This window comes from Amphiura filiformis, chromosome 4 (assembly GCF_039555335.1).
Source record: "Amphiura filiformis chromosome 4, Afil_fr2py, whole genome shotgun sequence".
NCBI lineage: Eukaryota > Metazoa > Echinodermata > Ophiuroidea > Amphilepidida > Amphiuridae > Amphiura > Amphiura filiformis.
The window spans coordinates 5,551,331-5,573,086 of NC_092631.1; the positions used below are offsets into that span (position 1 = coordinate 5,551,331).

Below are 21,756 nucleotides of genomic sequence, written 5' to 3' on the forward strand. Positions count from 1 at the left end.
ATTTTTTTCTGCTTTGTGTAGATGATCACTGATAGTTCCTTTAATTTATGTAGGCTATATTACACACTTGTAGAAGTACCAAGTCAGGCCTTGCCGTTTGAGACGAGCGATCGCTCTTGCTGGCCACCGCTCGCCCAAACTCTATTTCTAGCGAGCGATTTCATATTCGCCATAGACACTAAATATCGCTCCCTGCGAATCACCATTTTACCCAATTTGCATTCAAGTTTCAGCACTTCAATTTATTCATTCAGTTATTGTAATAAATTGGCCTTAATTCCTGAAAGCGAAAGAACGTTATTCAACACCCCGTAAGTATTTCATATTGGTATGAATGATCTTTCAGACTTAGAGAGTAATTCGACCACTACATACTACTAGAGAGTGATTCAACTACTCGCCTAGCATCATGCTAGCGAGCGATTGACAACCAAGCCTTGAAATAAGTGGGCGCGGCGAGCAAATTTGCTCTCGTAAAGCCATCAATTGCTCCTGGTCCTTGTTAAATTAACATGAACCAGGAGCAATTTTCTGAAAGAAATTGCTCCTGGTTCTAATTTTGCCCTTGATGCAATAGTGCTGTATGCTGTATTGTATATGCAGAAAAGGATTTACTATTTCAAAATTTGCTCCTGTTTCTTTAGAAATTGCTCCTGGTTCTTGTAAAATCCCAGTGAACCAGGAGCTACGTTCAAAAACAAATTGCTCCTGGTTCCAGTTTGCTTATTTCAAGGCTTGTTGACAACTCGCCTTTAAAATCTAGACGGCAAGGCCTGCAAGTTGTCTATTTATAGGCACTGCAGCCAAAAGCAAGTTTCAAATCATCTGCCTTACTGTTTTGCCTCCGCCTCAAATAGATGAATAAATAAATAGACAAACATGTAACTTCAAATACACATGTTTACCCTCACGCAATATCATCAATAAGTTGTACTATTTGGTCTCTAGCCACATCATTGATTTCCATAATATCACACACCCACAAAATTAACTATTTCAATGAGGTCATAGCTGCACTATGGGTAATGAATGTATTAGAGGGCGCACCACCAAATCACTCCTGATTTATGTACCAGTGAAATGTGGTTAAATAGTCCACCGCTTATTTGAGCTTGTTGCGACTTTATTTCCTAAACGCATAGTCAAAATTTGCCTGTTTTAAGCTCATTTGCTTCTGACAAGTGTCTAGATGAAGAAATCTGAGAAAAAGTCCCAATGTTTTATTTCAGAGATGAAGTTTTGGTGCAAATTTGAACAATGTTCGGTTCCGAAAATTTAGTGATTTTTTAGGGTTAAATATGCACAGTGGATGGGGGGCGGGCCGCAGGGTTCGAATTCGGCTGTATCGCATAGCAGTTTGCTCCACATTTTGAAGTAACTGCAGACCCAATTTTGCATTTGTATAGCACTTTTTATAGTGCTTTAATAGAAGTATCCTGATTATGATGAATTAGCCAAAAACTGCTACACAAAATTTTTAAACAAATTCCAACCGGTGGGTGGGTGGGGGGGGGGGGGTGCAACTGGGACTTAGTCTGAGACCTCCTTGAGTCTGGCAACCTTTAGGGTTCTAAAAACCTATATTCAGTCCCAGAACAAGGCCAAATATGGATTAAAAGACCTTTGACCTTGGATGTACAACAGCATGTTATGATCTAATGGGAAACTGTGCACATCAACAAACACCATTTCTATCAAAAAGGCAACGTCTGATATAATTTGAAACCACATAAATTACTAGAGTTGGTTCTTCTCTTGGATTTGGACCAAGCTTTAGAATATCGAATGTTGCGTTTTGAAATAAAACAAACCAGAAATTTATCACCCATTGTAAAAGATATGGCACATGTACCGAATACATGTACATACATTGGCTGACCTTGTGGATTTCCTGGCCCAGCCATGCTAACCACATAAGGAGATTATCCGATTAACCTAGTGCAGCTATTGTCATAGCAGGGTATTATTATGTAATACTCCTGATCCATATTTGGCGTTCTCTTGGACCTATATTTGGAGTTCATGCAGGCCAATTATGGAAATAATGGGTGAGGATTTGTCACAATTGAGTGAAATTTAGGAATCGGACTTGGATATTGACGACTCAGACTTGAGACTCTGGGATTGGCAGGGACTCAGACTCAGTCTTGGACACCAGAGACTCGCATGACTAGACTACAGCACTGTTTTTGGTCTGTTCTGGCAGTGACCTGAGAACAGCTTTTATTCCACGATGAACGATGATGTCCTGTTTTATTCATACCTTATCTTCAGACCGAATAGCAGATAAGATTCAAATCTGGTATAAATTACCTACTTGCTTTTAAAGTTTTTGTTTTTTAAAATCCACTTTTGAGGGCTTAAAAGTTCACTTCTAAAGAAAGCCTGCAGGTAGATGAAGAAAAAAACAAACATTTTGGAAGCTACCTCAGCCCCCCCAAAACCCAAACAATTAACCATTTGATCCTGTAGAGTACACATTATGCAAAACAATGAGTTTTAAGCTGATACACAGCTCTTCGTAGAATAGAAGTACCGAATCTCCCAGCCTTGAAATAAGTGGGCGCGGGGAGCAAATTTGCTCTCGTAAAGCCATCAATTGCTCCTGGTCCTTGTTAAATTAACATGAACCAGGAGCAATTTTCTGAAAGAAATTGCTCCTGGTTCTAATTTTGCCCTTGATGCAATAGTGCTGTATGCTGTATTGTATATGCAGAAAAGGATTTACTATTTCAAAATTTGCTCCTGTTTCTTTAGAAATTGCTCCTGGTTCTTGTAAAATCCCAGTGAACCAGGAGCAACGTTCAAAACAAATTGCTCCTGGTTCCAGTTTGCTTATTTCAAGGCTTGCGAATCTCTCACTTGCAATTAAATAAAAATTTTCGACCAACCGTGAACATTAAAAAGCATCCAACAACATGTATGATAAAAATAAAATATTCTCATTTCAAATCAACATATCCTACATTTGACAAATTTTCCCTGCTCAAAATTTGCCCAGAAAATATGATCTCAAGTTCTGGAATATGAGTTTTGGTCAGTGTTGCAGCCAGGTTTTCGGAAGGGAGGGGGGTGCTCAAACTTGTGAATGTATTGTCGGAAATATCATTAATTAACAAATTGCTGACCCCATTTTTGTTTTTAGCATGGTGCTCAAGAAGTAAAAAGTTGGGAAGGGGGTTGAGACCAATTTTTATTCATTTTTCGTTATTAACTACTTTTTAACAAATTTAATTTCCCTCAAAACGGGCTAAAAAGGAAAACACATTGTAGATTTTTGCCAATGTTCTTTTTTTTAATTCCCTGGTGGTGTACACATTTACCAAAGGACCATTGTGTACCAACCAAAATTCTGTGTCAAGACATAGCGATGGACCTTGACCTTGATGAACGAAAGGGGGCTAAAGCCACATCCCCTGGTGGTATACAGGGCCCAAGGACCATCGTATACCAACCAACATCCAGTGACATAGCAATGGACCCTGATGACCAAAGGGGGCTATACAGCCATATCAGCCCCCTGGCTATGCCACTGGTTTAGTACCAGAATACATGCTTGCTTGTCAAACTTTCTAAACTTGGCAATGTGGTCCTTCGGACCAAAAATGGTTGGCTACGCCTGAAAATTCTAGTGAGTACATGAGTAGTGAACTAGGGACAATAATCTTAAATTTGAAGCAGGCAGATTTTACTCCAGAGTACACTATTATATCTGCTAGAATAGCTATGGAGTGTGTCAACCAGCCACGTGATTCAATAATATCACAATGCACTGCAATTGGGTCTCATGCAGCCACCAAATTATTGCTAAACCAGTTCTTTGACCAGAAGTTGTTTAGCCCCATGTGTTGTGTTGAGGCAGCAGAGAAACTAATGCAAGAAAATTGTATTCATAAATAATTGACTGCTATTAAAGTGTTCTGAGCAAAAGGTTCATGACCATTAGTTCTGTGAACCAAGGCTGTTTTTTTTATGTGTGTATACACGAGAAAAAAAATATGGTAATAATGACTAGTAATAAGGTAAGCAGGAAATCAATTATTTGCATGGAATTTGTAGTATTGGAATGTTGTGAACTGAAAGGGAATTGGGTTGTTCATGTACTTTTTGTGGTAGGTTTTAAAGGGGTGCTGTCAGATCCCGACCTTCCAATGTTATTGGCTTTAACAAAGAATGGTAGGGAAATGGGTCATTGGCACAATAGAAATATGCCACAACAATCAATCCTAAATTATATTGATATATCTGTGTCAATTCATTATTGATAGACTCCCAAATAAAGGGTATATATGTTCAAATTTACTTATCAGCCAACATTATACACCTGTATCAATCCTGAATACAATGTTTTAATTTCCACTAACAATTGATGAACTAGTTGCTTTTCACAATTCATTTTGAAAAATTGCTCTATTCAAATCAATAATGTAGGCCAACATCGTTAATTTAATGCTATTCATTCCTGACAGGCCTGTACTTTGCTTGCTAGTTATATTCAGAATTAGCGCCAAAATTTGATCATGCAGCAAGTCCGGAATAATTAGTACAATTCACAATATCGGTTAATTCCTGTTTAACCTATTTTACGTCACTTCAATGACTGCACGTTCTAAAGATGCCTGTTCGGTGATAAATGGTATAATTGCGGTGCCAAGTTAATCTAGGCCTATTAATAAATGCAAAGAATAATGGTCTCACACCAAGATCCACAAATCAAAAGATGGATATCAAATACTTATACAAATGTCATTTTGATAATGACGCTTTAAGTAGGGTTAAGGACGGCCAAACATACACTTTGAGCAGGGTTAATGTCGGGTATCAAACACCCAACAAATTTCATTTGAATGGGGTTAAAAATAGGTATCGTAGACCCATACATTTCATGAGTATAAGATACACACACATTTCATTGTGAGTGTGAGTTAAGGATGGGTTAAGAGTAGACCAACAAATTTTATTGTGAGTTAAGTGTTAAGGATGGACATCAAAGACCAACAAATTTCATTCCGAGTTAAGGATGGTATCGGATACCAACAAATTTCATTCTGAGTGGAGCTAAAGAGGGGTATCAAAGACCTAGTACTATGTCATTTCAAGTGGGGTTAAGTCCACTAGTACATTCCTACTCATCTCTCCTCCTCCAATCAAAGAAGACTCTTCTACCTTGTAAGTTTAATGTTCCACGAATCACTTCACTTCATGTTTTAAGTTAAGCCTTGCAGCTATTAATAGTATTATGTTCTATAGGACTTCACTTGATGGTCCATTCCCCTGTTTTCCTGTATAACTGAGTGGTCATGACCTAAAGATATCATCGTAATACAGAGTGAATACATATGCCCAGAAGGGGCCAGAATGTTCTGCTCCAGTTTGGACTAACCCCATTTTTTAAAGTACAGAATGATAGAGATGTTAAGCATTCCTGTGGTTTATGCTCTGCTTTTTAAGAATGGGGGCAACCAGAAACTAGCTGGGGGCTTACACATAGTACATGCCATGGGCAAGATCTGACTGCGGTTTTCCTTGTGATTCTAAGAAGTGACAAAATGACCGGTGAATGGGTATATGGGCTGATACTAGGCCATAGCAAAAAAATCAAACTTGTTTCTCATTTATGTTCTTTTTTTTTCAGAACATGGACCTGATTGGGCCATGAAATTATAATAGTCATCAAGTTGCTACTGATCGGAGCAGATTCCTAATAGCGTACAAGCATTATCAATACAGGATTGAGCGCATACCATTCATCCACATCCTGCCTGGAAACTGGGTGTCCCTCAAAAATGTTATGTACCAGGGACTGCCTTTTGAAAATCAGGTTAAGAGCTGTAAAATGCTCTTCTGGTTTCTTCAAGAAGAGCTTTAGAAGAGCTGTTTGCACCTGTGACCATTAAAGCGTTAAGAATTAAATGAGTTATTAAGAGGAGCTATTAATAATTCTGGCAAATGCAACTTAAGAGGAGCTGTAGAAGAGCGATAGCTCTAGCTCCTCTCAAAGGGCAGTCCCTGATGTACTGATGGGAATGCTCACTGGACTGATGCCTAATGTCAGTGCATATCCTATGGAACTCAGAAACCTGGCCACACCACTGCCTACTGTTGATCAGGGAAACACATGAAACAGGGAACCTGTAACAGGTCCATGAAATAGTGTGTTGGGGCCCATAATCAAGCCCACAAAGTTTGATGTTTCAAAATCTACTGAGCTTGAAACTATTTCTAGTCGAATTTGGGCTCATATCTATCAAGGTTTGTTGCAGCATTTTCAAAAAGTCTGTCACTTACATAAGTGGTACGAGATGTCCTGAAAAGAGTCTGAAGCCAGTGTGTTACAAGTAGCTATGTTATGTAAACTAAAATGTTTTCTACTCATTGCATGTCAAGTAAGAACACCTCAAACAACTGACCGAAATAAACATGGCCCAACCAAAACATTGACCTTGACAAACCAGGATGATGGATGAAAAATGATCTAATAATAGCACGTAAGCGGAACTTTCTGGATTGGACTGGTCTAAACACATTTTCATGAGGTTACTGACCAGCACGCAGCATGAATGGCGCGTTTTCAGTTTAAGCTAGGAGAAATACAATGGAAATTTGCAAATTGCAAATTATGAGCTGTATTTACTTTTTAATTTTCTCCCCCCTTCCATCTCCTGTCTCTCTCTTTCTCCCTCTACATCCCCCTCTCTCCCCACTCCCTCTCTGGTCCCTTTCATCCACTATGTGACATAACCAGAGAGAGGGGGAAGGGACTTCTAATTAGGTCCCTAATGCCCCTTTAAGCCCCCAATGAACATACATACATGCAGTTAAAAGTTAACACTAAGTTTATACAATTACTACAATTACAATACAATGCAATGCAATGCAATGCAATGCAATGCAATGCAATGCAATGCATTGCAATGCAATGCAACAGGGCTAGTTCTTTTCTGATTATGTAACTGCATCCATCCCTATCCAAATAAAAATGTCATATTTGCCTCCTTCCTAGTTGAGAGCAATTTCTAGGCTTTCTCTTTTCCTGAGAGGATCTACAACTTACAAGCCCATCAAATTGGGTCTAATGTATGTATGCAGCAGATCTAGATTATGGCATAACAGTAAGCATTTTATTAGATCAATCACCTCCTATGGGATCAAACTTCTATAAATAGGAGCCTGTGAAATAGAACTGGGAATTTAACAGCTTTCCTCTTTTGCCGCCAAATTTCATGTAGGCCTAACATAATTTACATTTGATGTGTTGCTATAGTGCAAGTTTAATGTGTAGGAGTCATGTGATCTAAATTTGAAGAATGAATTTTGAATGTTATCATGACCAGGTGGTGGTCGCCGTGCATTCTCTAAATTCAGTAAATTTTCATCGTCAACCGTGTAATTGAATGGGATTATTTTGAAATTTTAAACCGCTTGAAATATCACAAACAAATAGGCCTATGTTGATAAATAATATAAATACAAGCTAAAACCGTTGGGGTTCGATAATGAACCCCACAAAACTAACCCAGTATATGGAAAATGCCATACGGCCGGGCGGTTTCACAAGTTGCCGGCTCTATCATGCCACTCGCCGCCTGATCATGACAGCTAGTATTTATTGTACATGTACCAATATGCTATGTAAATATTGAATAGAAATGTGTGCAAAAATAGCCCATCTGGGCCAATCAAAATCCCTCAAATCCTTGAGTTTCCAGGAGCACTGCCCATTGGACCTCCACTAAGCACCACCAGGATGGCAAAAATGATATGTTAATGAGACTTTTCAGTCATTTTAGCTCATTACCTTGATTGATTATTGATAAAAACAATAAAATAGAAAGAAAATATAAATTTATATATAAATTTATATATTTTGAAAACCGTATGTCCGATTTGCTTCAAACAAAAGGCATATTGAAAAGTATGCTTTGCTCTACTCAATCTGTTTGAAACATGCAGAGCACTTCCATAATGCCTCAAATACCACCTTAATAACTTAGTTGGCAAAGCCTGGTCTATAGTACAGGCTACACATAATCAAACCTGCCATTACCCCTATCTGACTATATGTATAATACTGGTCAACGGCTCCTACAGAATTACAATACACTATTTTATTTTCACAAATTTTGCATATGGACACCAAAACAAATAATATATTCATATATAAAAATAGAGTTACATTCAACTTAACATAGATTCTGTGAAATAAAAACTTGCAACGTTCCTCAAAGCATCAAAATCACAAAAATAGATATGCACAAAAATACCAGCCTATAATAAACTGTGAAGTCCACATGTTTGGTCAATTCATATCCTAAAAGTTGTCCTTAAAACCAAAGTTCAGGTCACCACTCTTGAAATTGCTGCCACAACAAGGCATTATTTATCACTTCCTCACAGTCACCTGCCCTTCACCCCATTCACCATAACAAAACACTAGCACCATGGGATTTCAACTGGATCCATGTACTATCAGCTTTTATTTTTGCCTACTGTCCTACTCAATGTAATCTCCCAGCCATAACAGTCTCATTCCTAATGACAGGGTTCAACAAGTTACTTTTATCAAGCATAGATTCAAACTTGACCCCAGGTTCTGGAGTATGAGTTTTTGTACCCAATGTAGTCAAAGGTATTTCTATATGTGTATAAGCATATTGAGTGTAAGGAACTTGGTCCTTGGTATTAAATTGAGATATTTGAGAGCAAAGGGACAGGAATAGGTTAGCACTTGTCCACATGAGGTTGGAATAAAATCCCTTGATATTCCAGGAAAATGAATGCTGATGTATCCTCCTACTCCTAGGATGGGAAGATAGACAAATGTATTTTAAATATTTCATGTACACAACTTCCTGAAGTGCTTTTCAGTTTGATTTGGTACAATTTATTGGGGGACCTAAGTTTGGTAGGAGCGTGGCTCTGAGAATTTATAAGTGGACCCATCCATATAGTCTTCATCAAGTCAGTGAAATAAAATAAAATTTTGAGATTTTCTCAAAAATTGTTTTTGCAAGAATCTGTTATGCTTGTTGGATTCCTTTCATCATATCCTTTCTTAAAATGTATATTTTTATATAGGCCATCATTACATTTAGAGATACAATAAAAAAAATCTAGGTATAGGATAGGGCCTACAGACTATACCAAGAAATTTTGACCCATCGCTATGCCAAATTTAATGCCAAATTTAAGTTGTTATAGTTAAGTTTTCAACTTGGGCTATTTTTCTGAAAAAAAAATTTGAATCATTTTGAAACAAATGACCCATCCCATACATATGTGACTGGACGCGGCGAATCAGCCGTAAAGTCGGCCCTGGTCAATTTTGTTTTATTTCGTGTTTAGAAAATATACACCATAAGCTTTAAAATGGTATATAATTTGACTTCAAACGATATCCAAAAGCGGGGTTATGATTTGTTGAACTCTGTCCCTTCGACAAAATTTAATTTTTTAACGGTTCTACATGTGTCTCTTTTTCTACATTTCTGGTAATAAATATCCAACAGTCATAATTGGCGGTCATTTCAAATAATACCCAAGTCAACGAGGTTCAGAAATATCCTCTCATTGTTCATTGTTGATTATACATACCTAGATAAAATACAATGCTTTGTTATCTACCACTTGAACAGGATTTAGCCAAAGCAAACAAAGACAAGAACTATTCTATAGAAATAGGTAGAAGCTTATTATCCTCTTCAGCAGTAGTATTATTGATTGATTTAAACAGCGTTTGATAAGATACTTGTCGCAACTAATTGATACACCTATGAAAACGACCTTCACATACATTTGACACTTTAACTCAAAATACAATTTGCCGAGTTTACGGCTGATTCGCCGCGTCCACTCACATATGTCAAATTAGCCTAGAAAAAAGGGTTGATGATATGGTCATTTCTACTGAGTACCCCCCTAGGAATGTGTACTCAAAAAAAAAGGACAAAACCATTTTCTGCATAAATATAAATCACTTGATTTTATTCAGGTTAATATACATTAGTGACATATAATGTGGCATGGGATAATGTGGCCTGATATAAATGTGGTGTGATACAATGAGGTGGTGTATCTAGATGGGGTTGAATACCAACAGAGTGCAACAAGCCAAACCATACTGATACACTAGAGGGTTTATGACATTGATTATAGGTGTCAATCTTGTGGGGGGGCATGGGGATGTGTCCCCCTACTTTTTGGCAAACTGACCCATTTTTGTGTTCTTGGCCAAAGATGGATTGATGCAAGGATGTTGATTACAATTACACTATTAGCATTATTTGCAAAACAATTTCATCTTTTTGCCTATCATTATCAAAATAGAGCAGGTAAGCAAGCCTCATTATGTTACATACAATTCACCTTTTCAGTAATCCCATAAGCCTTTTTGCGGGCAGGCCTGAAATGTCGTCAGTTGACGTCACACCAATGTACACATTGCTAGCGAACATTATTACTGTGCATTTGAAAAACCATGAAGTGTGCAGTAACAATATTGTGACCAAAACCCGAATTGGAGATCACAATGACCGGATTACTGAAACAAAAGCAAGTTATTGGGATGCGGTAGACACTAGATCTATACAATGAGTACTCCAGACAAAGTATATCGTAATCTATCATAAATAAATGTATCAGATTTATTTTATTTTTTCAACCTGATTCCAACTCCAATACAAATAATTCGAATTCGAGTACAAAAATATTATAATCTATTTCTATAACACCAGTGGTTATATTAAGTATATGACACAATAGTATTCTATTTGGATTTGAATTTGAAAATCATCCACTCAGATTTGAATTTAATAATAATAATAATGATCAACAATAAATGTCAATAAAGTCCAAGTGTATGAAAAAACAAAAAGTGGTTTCCAAAACGTAACGGTCAATCTATGCTCGCTTCAACCAAGCGCCATGTTGAAAGTGAAATCCAAAATTTAATATAAAGTGATTTGACCGATTTATAATCCAAGTTTCTTGCAATTTAGATGTGTTTTGAAATACCAAAATTAATATGTATAAACCTGTTTAATAATACACAACCTCACAAAAGTATACACAAACCCACGGCCGTTCAATTGAAGCTGATCCGAAGAATTGGTACCGATAAGGTATTCGCGATAAGTTCATGCGTAAATGACGATGTAAAAATGCCAAACGCTGATCGCGAAAGTTCATAAACCGGTAGAAAATGATGTTCTATATCCAATTGAAGATCGGGTCGTTGTTGTTGACGAAGTTGTGTGCGAGGTGAAGTTCAAGTGGTGAAAGTGATTCCAGTCGTTGGTAACCCGTAGCAAACGAAAATATGGTGAAAACCCCTTAACCCATCCAGTTCCTCAAATGAAAATATGGACTGGAATATAAACAAACAAACAACCCAAAATTTGAAAATACGTGCGCATTTTGAATAAATTTTAATACAAAATACCAAAACAATAAATACGCACTTTCATTTTAAAATTGATACACACAACCACTTTTAAACCCCATTTAATTAACAAGGGCGTGGCACTGACGTCATCTAATTTGCATACAGGTGCATCTCTTTTGTTTCCTTACTTGCACAACAGTACATTTTCTTTCCAAAACAGTTGCTTTCGCAATCCACGAAATTAAATATTTCTCAACGTCAGTAAATTCTCATTTCACGATTGTAAATTAGGGCCTACATATATACAAATAATACAAACAATAATATAAACACAGCAACGATATTATAGACTCCCAACATTTTACGGGAAGAACTATTCTCAAAACCGTTTTTTCTAATTCATTCAATTACAATTTCTTTAGCTGAATTTTTCTTCCAACCCACATTTTGGACATTCCCAGCCATTCATTTCTTTGAACGTGGGAAATTCTTTCAAGTTCAAGAATTGGTAAATTGATGAATCAAATAATTACCTTTCCAAAAATTGGTTAAAATTTTCCAACACAAACGTTTGAGATCAAACATGCTAAAAGAAACTTTCCAAATTTCCAAATTAAATATTTTGTCATAATTAGGCCCAAATTAATTACATATACAAAACAATATATTTTACTTACGTTGACTTCAGATATAGTTTATGCGGCGTTACATGCATCGCTCTGGTAGTCTCTTGAGAACACCACGTCCAGGACTGCCATCACAGTCTCAAGTGTCTCTAAATACCGCTACCGGTCTAACCTCAAAACCAGGAAATCTTACTCATCGTCAAATACATAATTGACCTCAATTGCCCATACTACGCATGCAATTGCCAAACTGAGTAATTACTTTCACAGAGGTACTGTGACCGCGCCCATTAATAAAGGTGAACCACCAAGGCGGTGGCGATGAACCCACGACTTTACACCGCAGAAATTATATCGAAAGTAAATGAAAACGCTCTTCCAATGCGCACATTAAAATCGGGTCACAATACTTCCATTGTGATTTAAAAATCCCGGTATAAATCCAGGTGGTCCGATTAACTTACAAAGGAAATACGAAAATATTGGCGGTGTGGCGCTATGCCTGAAAACTTAATGATCAAGTGAATCAGAGGCGCTGGACATTTACAGAAATAATATTTTTAAAAATGCGAGTTCTGACGTGACAATTCACTCCCTCCTTTCGAAGGAAATGTATGCAATACATTTACTAACAAGCACTTAATACATTTGTTAATAAGTACTTGATGCAACTTAATCTACAATATCTTAAAATCTACACATTTTCATCTAGGCCTTTTCAGTTTAGGCCTACAGTAATACATATTATTTCCACATACATTTTAAGGCTACACGTCAGCCTTATCTCACTTTATCTTGCTCTCGATATGACTCTACTCGTGGTACTACTCGTACTCCAAGATGGTACCAAACTGGCTTTGGAGTCGAAGCTGGGCGTATGATTCTGCCTGGAGTGATTTCCGACCAATTGATGCACGGTAGTGGCTGATGATCGGTTTGCATGGTAGATTCTCTGCTGTAAGTAAGTACCAACTTTACGCAAAACCCACACGATCACCAGGCATCCATCTTCGTTAGGGCGAGTATATTCAACTTCTGATTTCTTGGTGGTGTAGATATAAGAAAACAATATACCCATGATTTCTTGCATCAAAACCAGGAAGATTACGCTGATCCGCCTTTTGTCCTTTTGTTCCGATAATGGAGAGCCGACTTTCCTTGTCCTTGTTCTTCGGATTCTTCAACCTCCTCAATATGACGAAGTGGAGAATCATTCTGGTTCTGTGGCGATATATCTAGCTTAACGACCTCGCCATCTGTTGAATTTACCGTTGGCAGTTGGAGTGGTTCGGCTTTGGTCGTCAATTGCACACTTGCTTCTGCTACCATCCCGATCTTGACTTCCGACTGCGGAACTACGCCTGACTGCTGAATAACGCCTGAAGTAACTTGACTAGATGTAAGAACTGGATTGGTGTCCATTTCCTGATCAATCTCAGCTTTCTCTCGCTCGTCTGGTGGATTTGGAAGTTCCTCCGGATCATTAACACCAGGAATATTACCTACGACGAGATCACGGATAGGATTCTTCATAACGGACGCTAATACTTTGCCGACGAAGAATGGGGTATCTATGTATACCTCTGCGACTGGATATATTCGAATGGTCCTATCGATGAGGATACACCCTCTGTATCTACCGGTATACTGTTCTGGTTGCACATAGTCTGCTTTCACGACAACTCCATCACATCCACTGTCACGCATAGCTAACACTCGCTGATCACCAATCATTCCCATACGCAAGTATCTCTTACGACCTTCATTATGCTGACACGCTGCTGTTAATTCTAGATGATGTCCACAGTCCAGAGTTAAGTAACCATTCTGACATGCAGAGACTACGTGAGGGTCAACCTCTGAGAAGTAACCCATCACGTGAGATGAGTCAAAATTTTGATCCCCGATGTGACCGCTGTTCACTGCATTAGGCATACTTGTAGGCCGTCTCTGGTTGCCTGCATTACACTGGTTGCCAAAAGTCACTGCACCTACGTTGGACGGAGTGAAATTAGACATCAACCCACACTGGTTGTTGCAGCTGGCTACCTCACCTTCTCGACTACTAAGACTACGGGGCCTATCCGAATTAAACATAGACCTTCTGTCGGTGTTTGGTTGAGATGTCTGTCTAGAAGTTGCATTAGACATGTTAGCATTGTCGACTAATGCTGCTAAAGTACTCTTGCTGGTACAGCTGCGTGCACGATGTCCTTGCTTACCACATACGTAACATGTTATACTAGACCTAAATGGGGGACTTGATGTAGGCCTATTAAAGTAACGATTACCTTGACCTTGGTACCTTGTATTCTTCTGCTGCTCTTGATGATGAGTCTTACCTTGGTTACCATACTGCGCATTATTCTTAGGCCTATTTTCGTCTTGACTCTTCTTCTTGGGAAAGGCCCACCAACCATGGTGTGCTTCAATATACCTATCGGCAATTTTAGCCAACTCCTTACTACTCTTTGGATCATGCTCCTTGACATATAGGCCTAACTCCTTAGGGCAGCTATGAACAAATTGGTCCTGCACTAATAAATAAATTAGGCCGTCAAGTGTCTGTTCAATCTCAGAGAGATCAAACCACCTTTGTAAGTACTTTGATACTCTAGTGATATATTGAGTGGCAGTCTCACTGGGTTCAGGCTTTGAGTCCTTGAACTTGTTTAAAGCCTTCCTCTGTGAGGTCATAACGCTTCAACAATGTCTTTTTCAGTGACTTGTAGTCATTAACCTCCTCCACATTTAGATTATAGTACGCCTCAAGACCTTTGCCTGTTAACAAAGTCCCTAAATTAAGGGCCCAAAATTGTGGGTCCCAACCTTGTGAAGTTGCATGCCTTTCAAATCTTACTATAAACGCGTCCATGTTGTCTTTAGTCTCATCAAACTTTTGCAATTTTGGCGCTTTATAATTTCCAAATTTGCCGCTACCTTTACTTTGCGCACCATTAGGATTAGCCGTTTGCAATTCTAAACGCTTGAGTTTGGTATTTTCCAAATGAATTTCCATAGTAACTCTGCGTTCTTCGCGCTGCACAGCCTTTTCGCCAACATCTCCCATCGCTTCCGCTTTCCTCCTTTTTGCATTGTAATTCAAATTGCATGCGCTTTTCTTCAATTGACGCTTCCTGCTCTTTTGCGTTGACGCTCAATTTCTGCCATTTCGTGTTCCTTCTTACGCCCATTTCTGCCGCCTCTCGTTTCGCTGGCGCTCAATTTCTGCCGCTTTCGCTCGCGTTGACGCTCAATATCTGCTGTTTCTCGTTCGCGTTGACGCTCAATATCTGCCCTTTGTTGGTCATGATCTATACGCTGCTGCTCTTGTTCCATGCGCTGCTTTTGCTGCACTAAAAGTAGCTCTTGCTGCTGTTTTTCAAAAGCGCGCTCTTCAGCTCTAACTTGTCGCTCCCGATCATGCTGCTCCTTTAAATTAACCCTTTCACTTTTGACCCATTCTCTTAACTCAGCGCCTTCAAACCCCAATTCTTTTCCCAATTCTACAAGCTTCTCGATTTCCATTTCTACTGTCATGCACTTGGCCATGAATAAACATACAATATATACAAAATAAGGCCTATCTAAAATTAGGCCTGTGACTTACACTACAACAATATCATAATACAATCATAACATCAATATAATAAGCATGAACACTAAATAAACAAATACTATATTGTCACGAGAGAACTCCTACGATTTAATTGAACTTGAATACGCTAGCCGCCATCATATATCCCAAAAGAATAATTTTCATACGCGGTCTTAACGCTGCTGATAACCTCTGCCAATGAAAACACATAAAAGCAAACAGATTAGGCTAACATGCGCTGATAAAGAGGCAATTGTATTTGACGGTGAAGTAAAATGACAATGAGGCATTTAAAATCGAATTACTACCGCTTGTAGCAATTCGGACTCACCAGACCGTGGCGAAACACCGCAAAGACAAGCCTTGAAATCTGTATTGGCAGAACGGGATACTGGATGGTGTCAAGAGGCTACCTAGAGAGAAAATGTAATAAATAAATTATGAGTACAATTATTTTTCACCCAATATAACAATGTCTGAACCAACCCATCGTACGGATCACTCGTGTCTACAAACCTAGAATAACCTTGCACCCCTGCTTTTGTAAATTCCCTGAAGAGCCCCCACAAATTGTGACCAAAACCCGAATTGGAGATCACAATGACCGGATTACTGAAACAAAAGCAAGTTATTGGGATGCGGTAGACACTAGATCTATACAATGAGTACTCCAGACAAAGTATATACGTAATCTATCATAAATAAATGTATCAGATTTATTTTATTTTTTCAACCTGATTCCAACTCCAATACAAATAATTCAATTCGAAAGTACAAAAATATTATAATCTATTTCTATAACACCAGTGGTTATATTAAGTATATGACACAATAGTATTCTATTTGGATTTGAATTTGAAAATCATCCACTCAGATTTGAATTTAATAATAATAATAATGATCAACAATAAATGTCAATAAAGTCCAAGTGTATGATTAATCAAAAGTGGTTTCCAAAACGTAACGGTCAATCTATGCTCGCTTCAACCAAGCGCCATGTTGAAAGTGAAATCCAAAATTTAATATAAAGTGATTTGACCGATTTATAATCCAAGTTTCTTGCAATTTAGATGTGTTTTGAAATACCAAAATTAATATGTATAAACCTGTTTAATAATACACAACCTCACAAAAGTATACACAAACCCACGGCCGCTCAATTGAAGCTGATCCAAGAATTGGTACCGATAAGGTATTCGCGATAAGTTCATGCGTAAATGACGATGTAAAATGCCAAACGCTGATCGCGAAAGTTCATAAACCGGTAGAAAATGATGTTCTATATCCAATTGAAGATCGGGTCGTTGTTGTTGACGAAGTTGTGTGCGAGGTGAAGTTCAAGTGGTGAAAGTGATTCCAGTCGTTGGTAACCCGTAGCAAACGAAAATATGGTGAAAACCCCTTAACCCATCCAGTTCCTCAAATGAAAATATGGACTGGAATATAAACAAACAAACAACCCAAAATTTGAAAATACGTGCGCATTTTGAATAAATTTTAATACAAAATACCAAAACAATAAATACGCACTTTCATTTTAAAATTGATACACACAACCACTTTTAAACCCCATTTAATTAACAAGGACGTGGCACTGACGTCATCTAATTTGCATACAGGTGCATCTCTTTTGTTTCCTTACTTGCACAACAGTACATTTTCTTTCCAAAACAGTTGCTTTCGCAAGCCACCGAAATTAAATATTTCTCAACGTCCTAAATTCTCATTTCACGATTGTAAATTAGGGCCTACATATATACAAATAATACAACAATAATATAAACACAGCAACGATATTATAGACTCCCAACATTTTACGGAAGAACTATTCTCAAAACCTTTTTTCTAATTCATTCAATTACAATTTCTTTAGCTGAATTTTTCTTCCAACCCACATTTTGGACATTCCCAGCCATTCATTTCTTTGAACGTGGGAAATTCTTTCAAGTTCAAGAATTGGTAAATTGATGAATCAAATAATTACCTTTCCAAACATTGGTTAAAATTTTCAAACACAAACGTTTGAGATCAAACATGCTAAAAGAAACTTTCCAAATTTCCAAATTAAATATTTTGTCATAATTAGGCCCAAATTAATTACATATACAAAACAATATATTTTACTTACGTTGACTTCAGATATAGTTTATGCGGCGTTACATGCATCGCTCTGGTAGTCTCTTGAGAACACCCACGTCCAGGACTGCCATCACAGTCTCAAGTGTCTCTAAATACCCGCGCCGGTCTAACCTCAAAACCAGGAAATCTTACTCATCGTCAAATACATAATTGACCTCAATTGCCCATACTACGCATGCAATTGCCAAACTGAGTAATTACTTTCACAGAGGTACTGTGACCGCGCCCATTAATAAAGGTGAACCACCAAGGCGGTGGCGATGAACCCACGACTTTACACCGCAGAAATTATATCGAAAGTAAATGAAAACGCTCTTCCAATGCGCACGTTAAAATCGGGTCACAATACTTCCATTGTGATTTAAAAATCCCGGTATAAATCCAGGTGGTCCGATTAACTTACAAAGGAAATACTGAAAATATTGGTCGTGTGGCGCTATGCCTGAAAACTTAATGATCAAGTGAATCAGACGGCGCTGGACATTTACAGAAATAATATTTTTTTAAAAATGCGAGTTCTGACGTGACAAATATTCACATCGGCATGGTGACATCCGAGGTGAGACTGACCTGCAAAGGTAGGAAAAGGTTCCAAAATGCCAATTTTGTTCTTTTAGAATCTAGAATAACACAATATTGAAAAATATTTATATTCAAGATCATGTTAAAATAAACGATTTTTTTTATTTTAGAGAGAAAACCATCATAATCGGAAATCGGTTATAGAGGAAAAACATGATTTCAATTTAAGAAAGTAGATTATCAAAGTCCGTAACCAATTGCAAATTGTGAACTTGATTCACCTGTTTCGGCCTAGAATGCACGCTATGTAGTCACTCCCAAGGGCAAAACCTGGGGACCTGTTTTTTATGTTGTTCATGCGCAAGACGCTGCCGCATAAATGTACTTAAAGTTCATCCTGCAGTCACCTACGGAACTAGATCTTTACTCAAGAATTTGGACTTGTGGAACATTAGACCTTTATATTTTATACATGTGTACTACATTAATGTGTAAACTTTTAAGACTTCATCAAACGCTACTGTTGGCTAACCTAACTTAAATGCTGTATCTAGAACAGAATCATATACTAGTACAAGTAGGTTTAAGATTGATGATAATAATTAAAGTCCTTTGCTACCTTTGAGAAATCTCTCTTGAAGAGCAAAATTTCAAACTTCATCACATTATAATTACCATTTTTTTAATAATTACCACCCAGAAAACTTTCATACATTGTACCTATGTGACTTTGTGTATTTGTATACAGTCCTGATGCCTTCCCCTAGGAATGCGATGAACATCATTCGAACCTAATACCTATAGATTATCTCTACCACTCTTCTCCAGCCTGCCTCTGTTGCTCAGTTGGCTAGAGTATTACGAAGGTCGCCGGTCCAAATCTGGCCATCTGCAATGTCTTTTTTTTTTTTTTAATGTTTATGTGCACTGGCTGCTCTAGCGAAAGATTAAAATTTGTTCAAAAAACTCATACTTAGCAACTTGGGGGTCAATTTGTGAGCTCTAAGGTTGTTCAATGTAGGTTATTGAACTCTGCCACTGGAGATGAAATTATTTGGGCTCATAGCCCTCATTAGCAGGGTATGGTCTCACACACACTGCAGTGTAAATGGTAAAAAATGCAGTACAAATTTATATATTTCAATTCACCGCCAAGAATATCAATGCTATGCAGATAATGCTATGTAATCCATTTTCGCTGTCACACGTGTACAACGAGGGTTAACGAGAACAAATGAAGTTTTCAGGTCAATAATTAAGTGAGCCACAACAACGTAATATACAGGTATTGCGTAGGTCGGCATGATATTTCACTACCCTACTGACCTGGATAATTCTTACGCTCTAATAAACAGAGGTAAAAGAACCACAGTCAGATTATGTGTTCCTTTTCCCCCTCAATTAGTATATTTATTTGGGTTATTCTGTTTTATCATCAACAACCCATCTACAAATTAGATCAGAAGAATAAAGCATATTTGATTTGCACACCGCATGAGTAGATTTGGGCTCATGTCCTTTTTCTCAATTCAAGCGTTCATTTGGGTTAATCTTTTGGCTAGATGGCAACCTGTCATAAATAAGATCCATAGAAATTTGACAGATACCTGTTCTTCTCAAGTATATTTGGGTTAATCTTTTGATCCACTGTCCAGCCATAGACCTATGGTCCAGCACACAAATAGGCCAATATGAGAAATTATGAATTACCAAAAACCGCTGGTATTATACTAGTAGTCTATAGCAGTGTTCAGACCACGGTACAGCATTTGGACCTGGCGGCATTGCTCATCTGAGCGAAAACGGATCGCTCAACTTGTCAGCGCAAACTTCCTTTTGGTATGCCCGTCTTATTTGCACTATTTTTGAGTTTGCCAATGCACCCCGCATTTATCATTGGCCTCCATAGGCAACGTGCCTACCTTCCACGGTATGGTTCAGAGTTCACACCCAGTGTTTTACACCTGGGGCACGGTTGGAGCAGGGTTGGAGGAAGCATGGGTTGGCGGAAGGTTGTGTGAAATGTTCGATTAGTGTCAATGTGAATGCTAGTCGTTAAGCTAGTCCACGGACCTACCTACTACCTACATACTGATCTCCAGATAATCTATGGACAAGGTTTTTTTGCTTGATATGCAAAAATTAAGCAAATTAGGTACTTAATTTCCATATTTTGTAACAAAAACCTACTGGAATTTGGACACCGCCAATTACCACCCCTCCACTGAATTGCATCACTATACGCCTTAGTACCACCTTACCAGTTCCAAGAAATTGAACTTGCAACCTAGGACGGACGGACAGACAGACGGAATGACAGACGGACAGAATGACAGACGGACAACCTGGAAACAAAATACCTCCAGTGGAGGCATAAAAACAACTAAGAAGTGGTTTGACAATAAAAGATCTATGGTACATCCCTTTAACTGCACACAAAGAATTTGTTATACCAGTGTATTGCAATCCATTTGATGGGGCTAGATTCTGGAGCCATTAGTACCAATGCTGTGTTCAGAACAGGCCTAGCTACTAATTGCCCTTTGAATAGCTTAGATCTGATTGAGACATTTCCCTAGACATCAGATGACAAAGTGACCCACTTTAGTTATCAAGAAAGTTTCACCTTCCAATCCGGGTTAACAGATAACCCAAATGGAGGTGGGAAAATGACACCCTAGTATTATAAACCTGTGTTTATTACCATACACTTTTTTTCCTGGACCTATTCTGTGTGTTTACCAGGGTTCGGGAACCAACCTCAAGTCCAAATTCCAAAAGCAAAGGACTAAGTAAAGGAAGCACACATGTGATCATATTGGCCTGCAGGCCTATATTTGGTATATAGCTCCCGTTTGTAACATTTCAATCTGAATTAGACAACCAAAATTCAAACTTTTTAACCTTCTGATTAAAATGACAAGACAATTCAGTTTCCCTGAGGAATCATCTCTAAAACGATTATAGTTGATTAAATTAATTAAACGGATTCTTTGTTATACGATTCAGCCATATGGCAGCCACTGAAAATATAACTTTCCCTGCACTCCCAGCTGGGGGGAGGGGGGGGGGGCTGATGAAGAGGAGACTTGAGGAAAACCGGGTGATATTGAGACGGCACTTTAAAGGTTAAATATAGAGGATTGGCATCTTACATCACAAGAAGTTCTTTTCAACAGAAACCAGCTATACAGATTGGCATGTATCTTGTATGTAAGACATTTGGCTTACTTTTCAGATGACATCCAGAGATGATGTAATGGACATGTCCATTTCTTGTTTTTTCAGCTGGTCCATAATTCAATGACATATCATCATATAATAATTTAATGATAGTAATTCAGCTCATTTCTTGGTTGAACACTCTTCAATGGTTTTTCTCTCCAGTTCTGTTCCATGTCATTCATTTTCAGGACATAATTGATTAAACCTCCCTTGGATGATAGTGTATATGGATGATGACTTGATGAGCATGATTTCCTAATTTG

The 21,756-nt window shown here is 38.0% G+C and overlaps 1 protein-coding gene across 5 annotated transcripts in view; it reads right to left on the bottom strand.

Annotated features, from left to right (window-relative positions):
- Window positions 1-21,756, bottom strand: part of LOC140150501 (SWI/SNF-related matrix-associated actin-dependent regulator of chromatin subfamily D member 1-like) — a 256,208-nt gene that overhangs the window by 154,946 nt on the left and 79,506 nt on the right. The gene's annotated exons all lie outside the window — the stretch shown is intronic.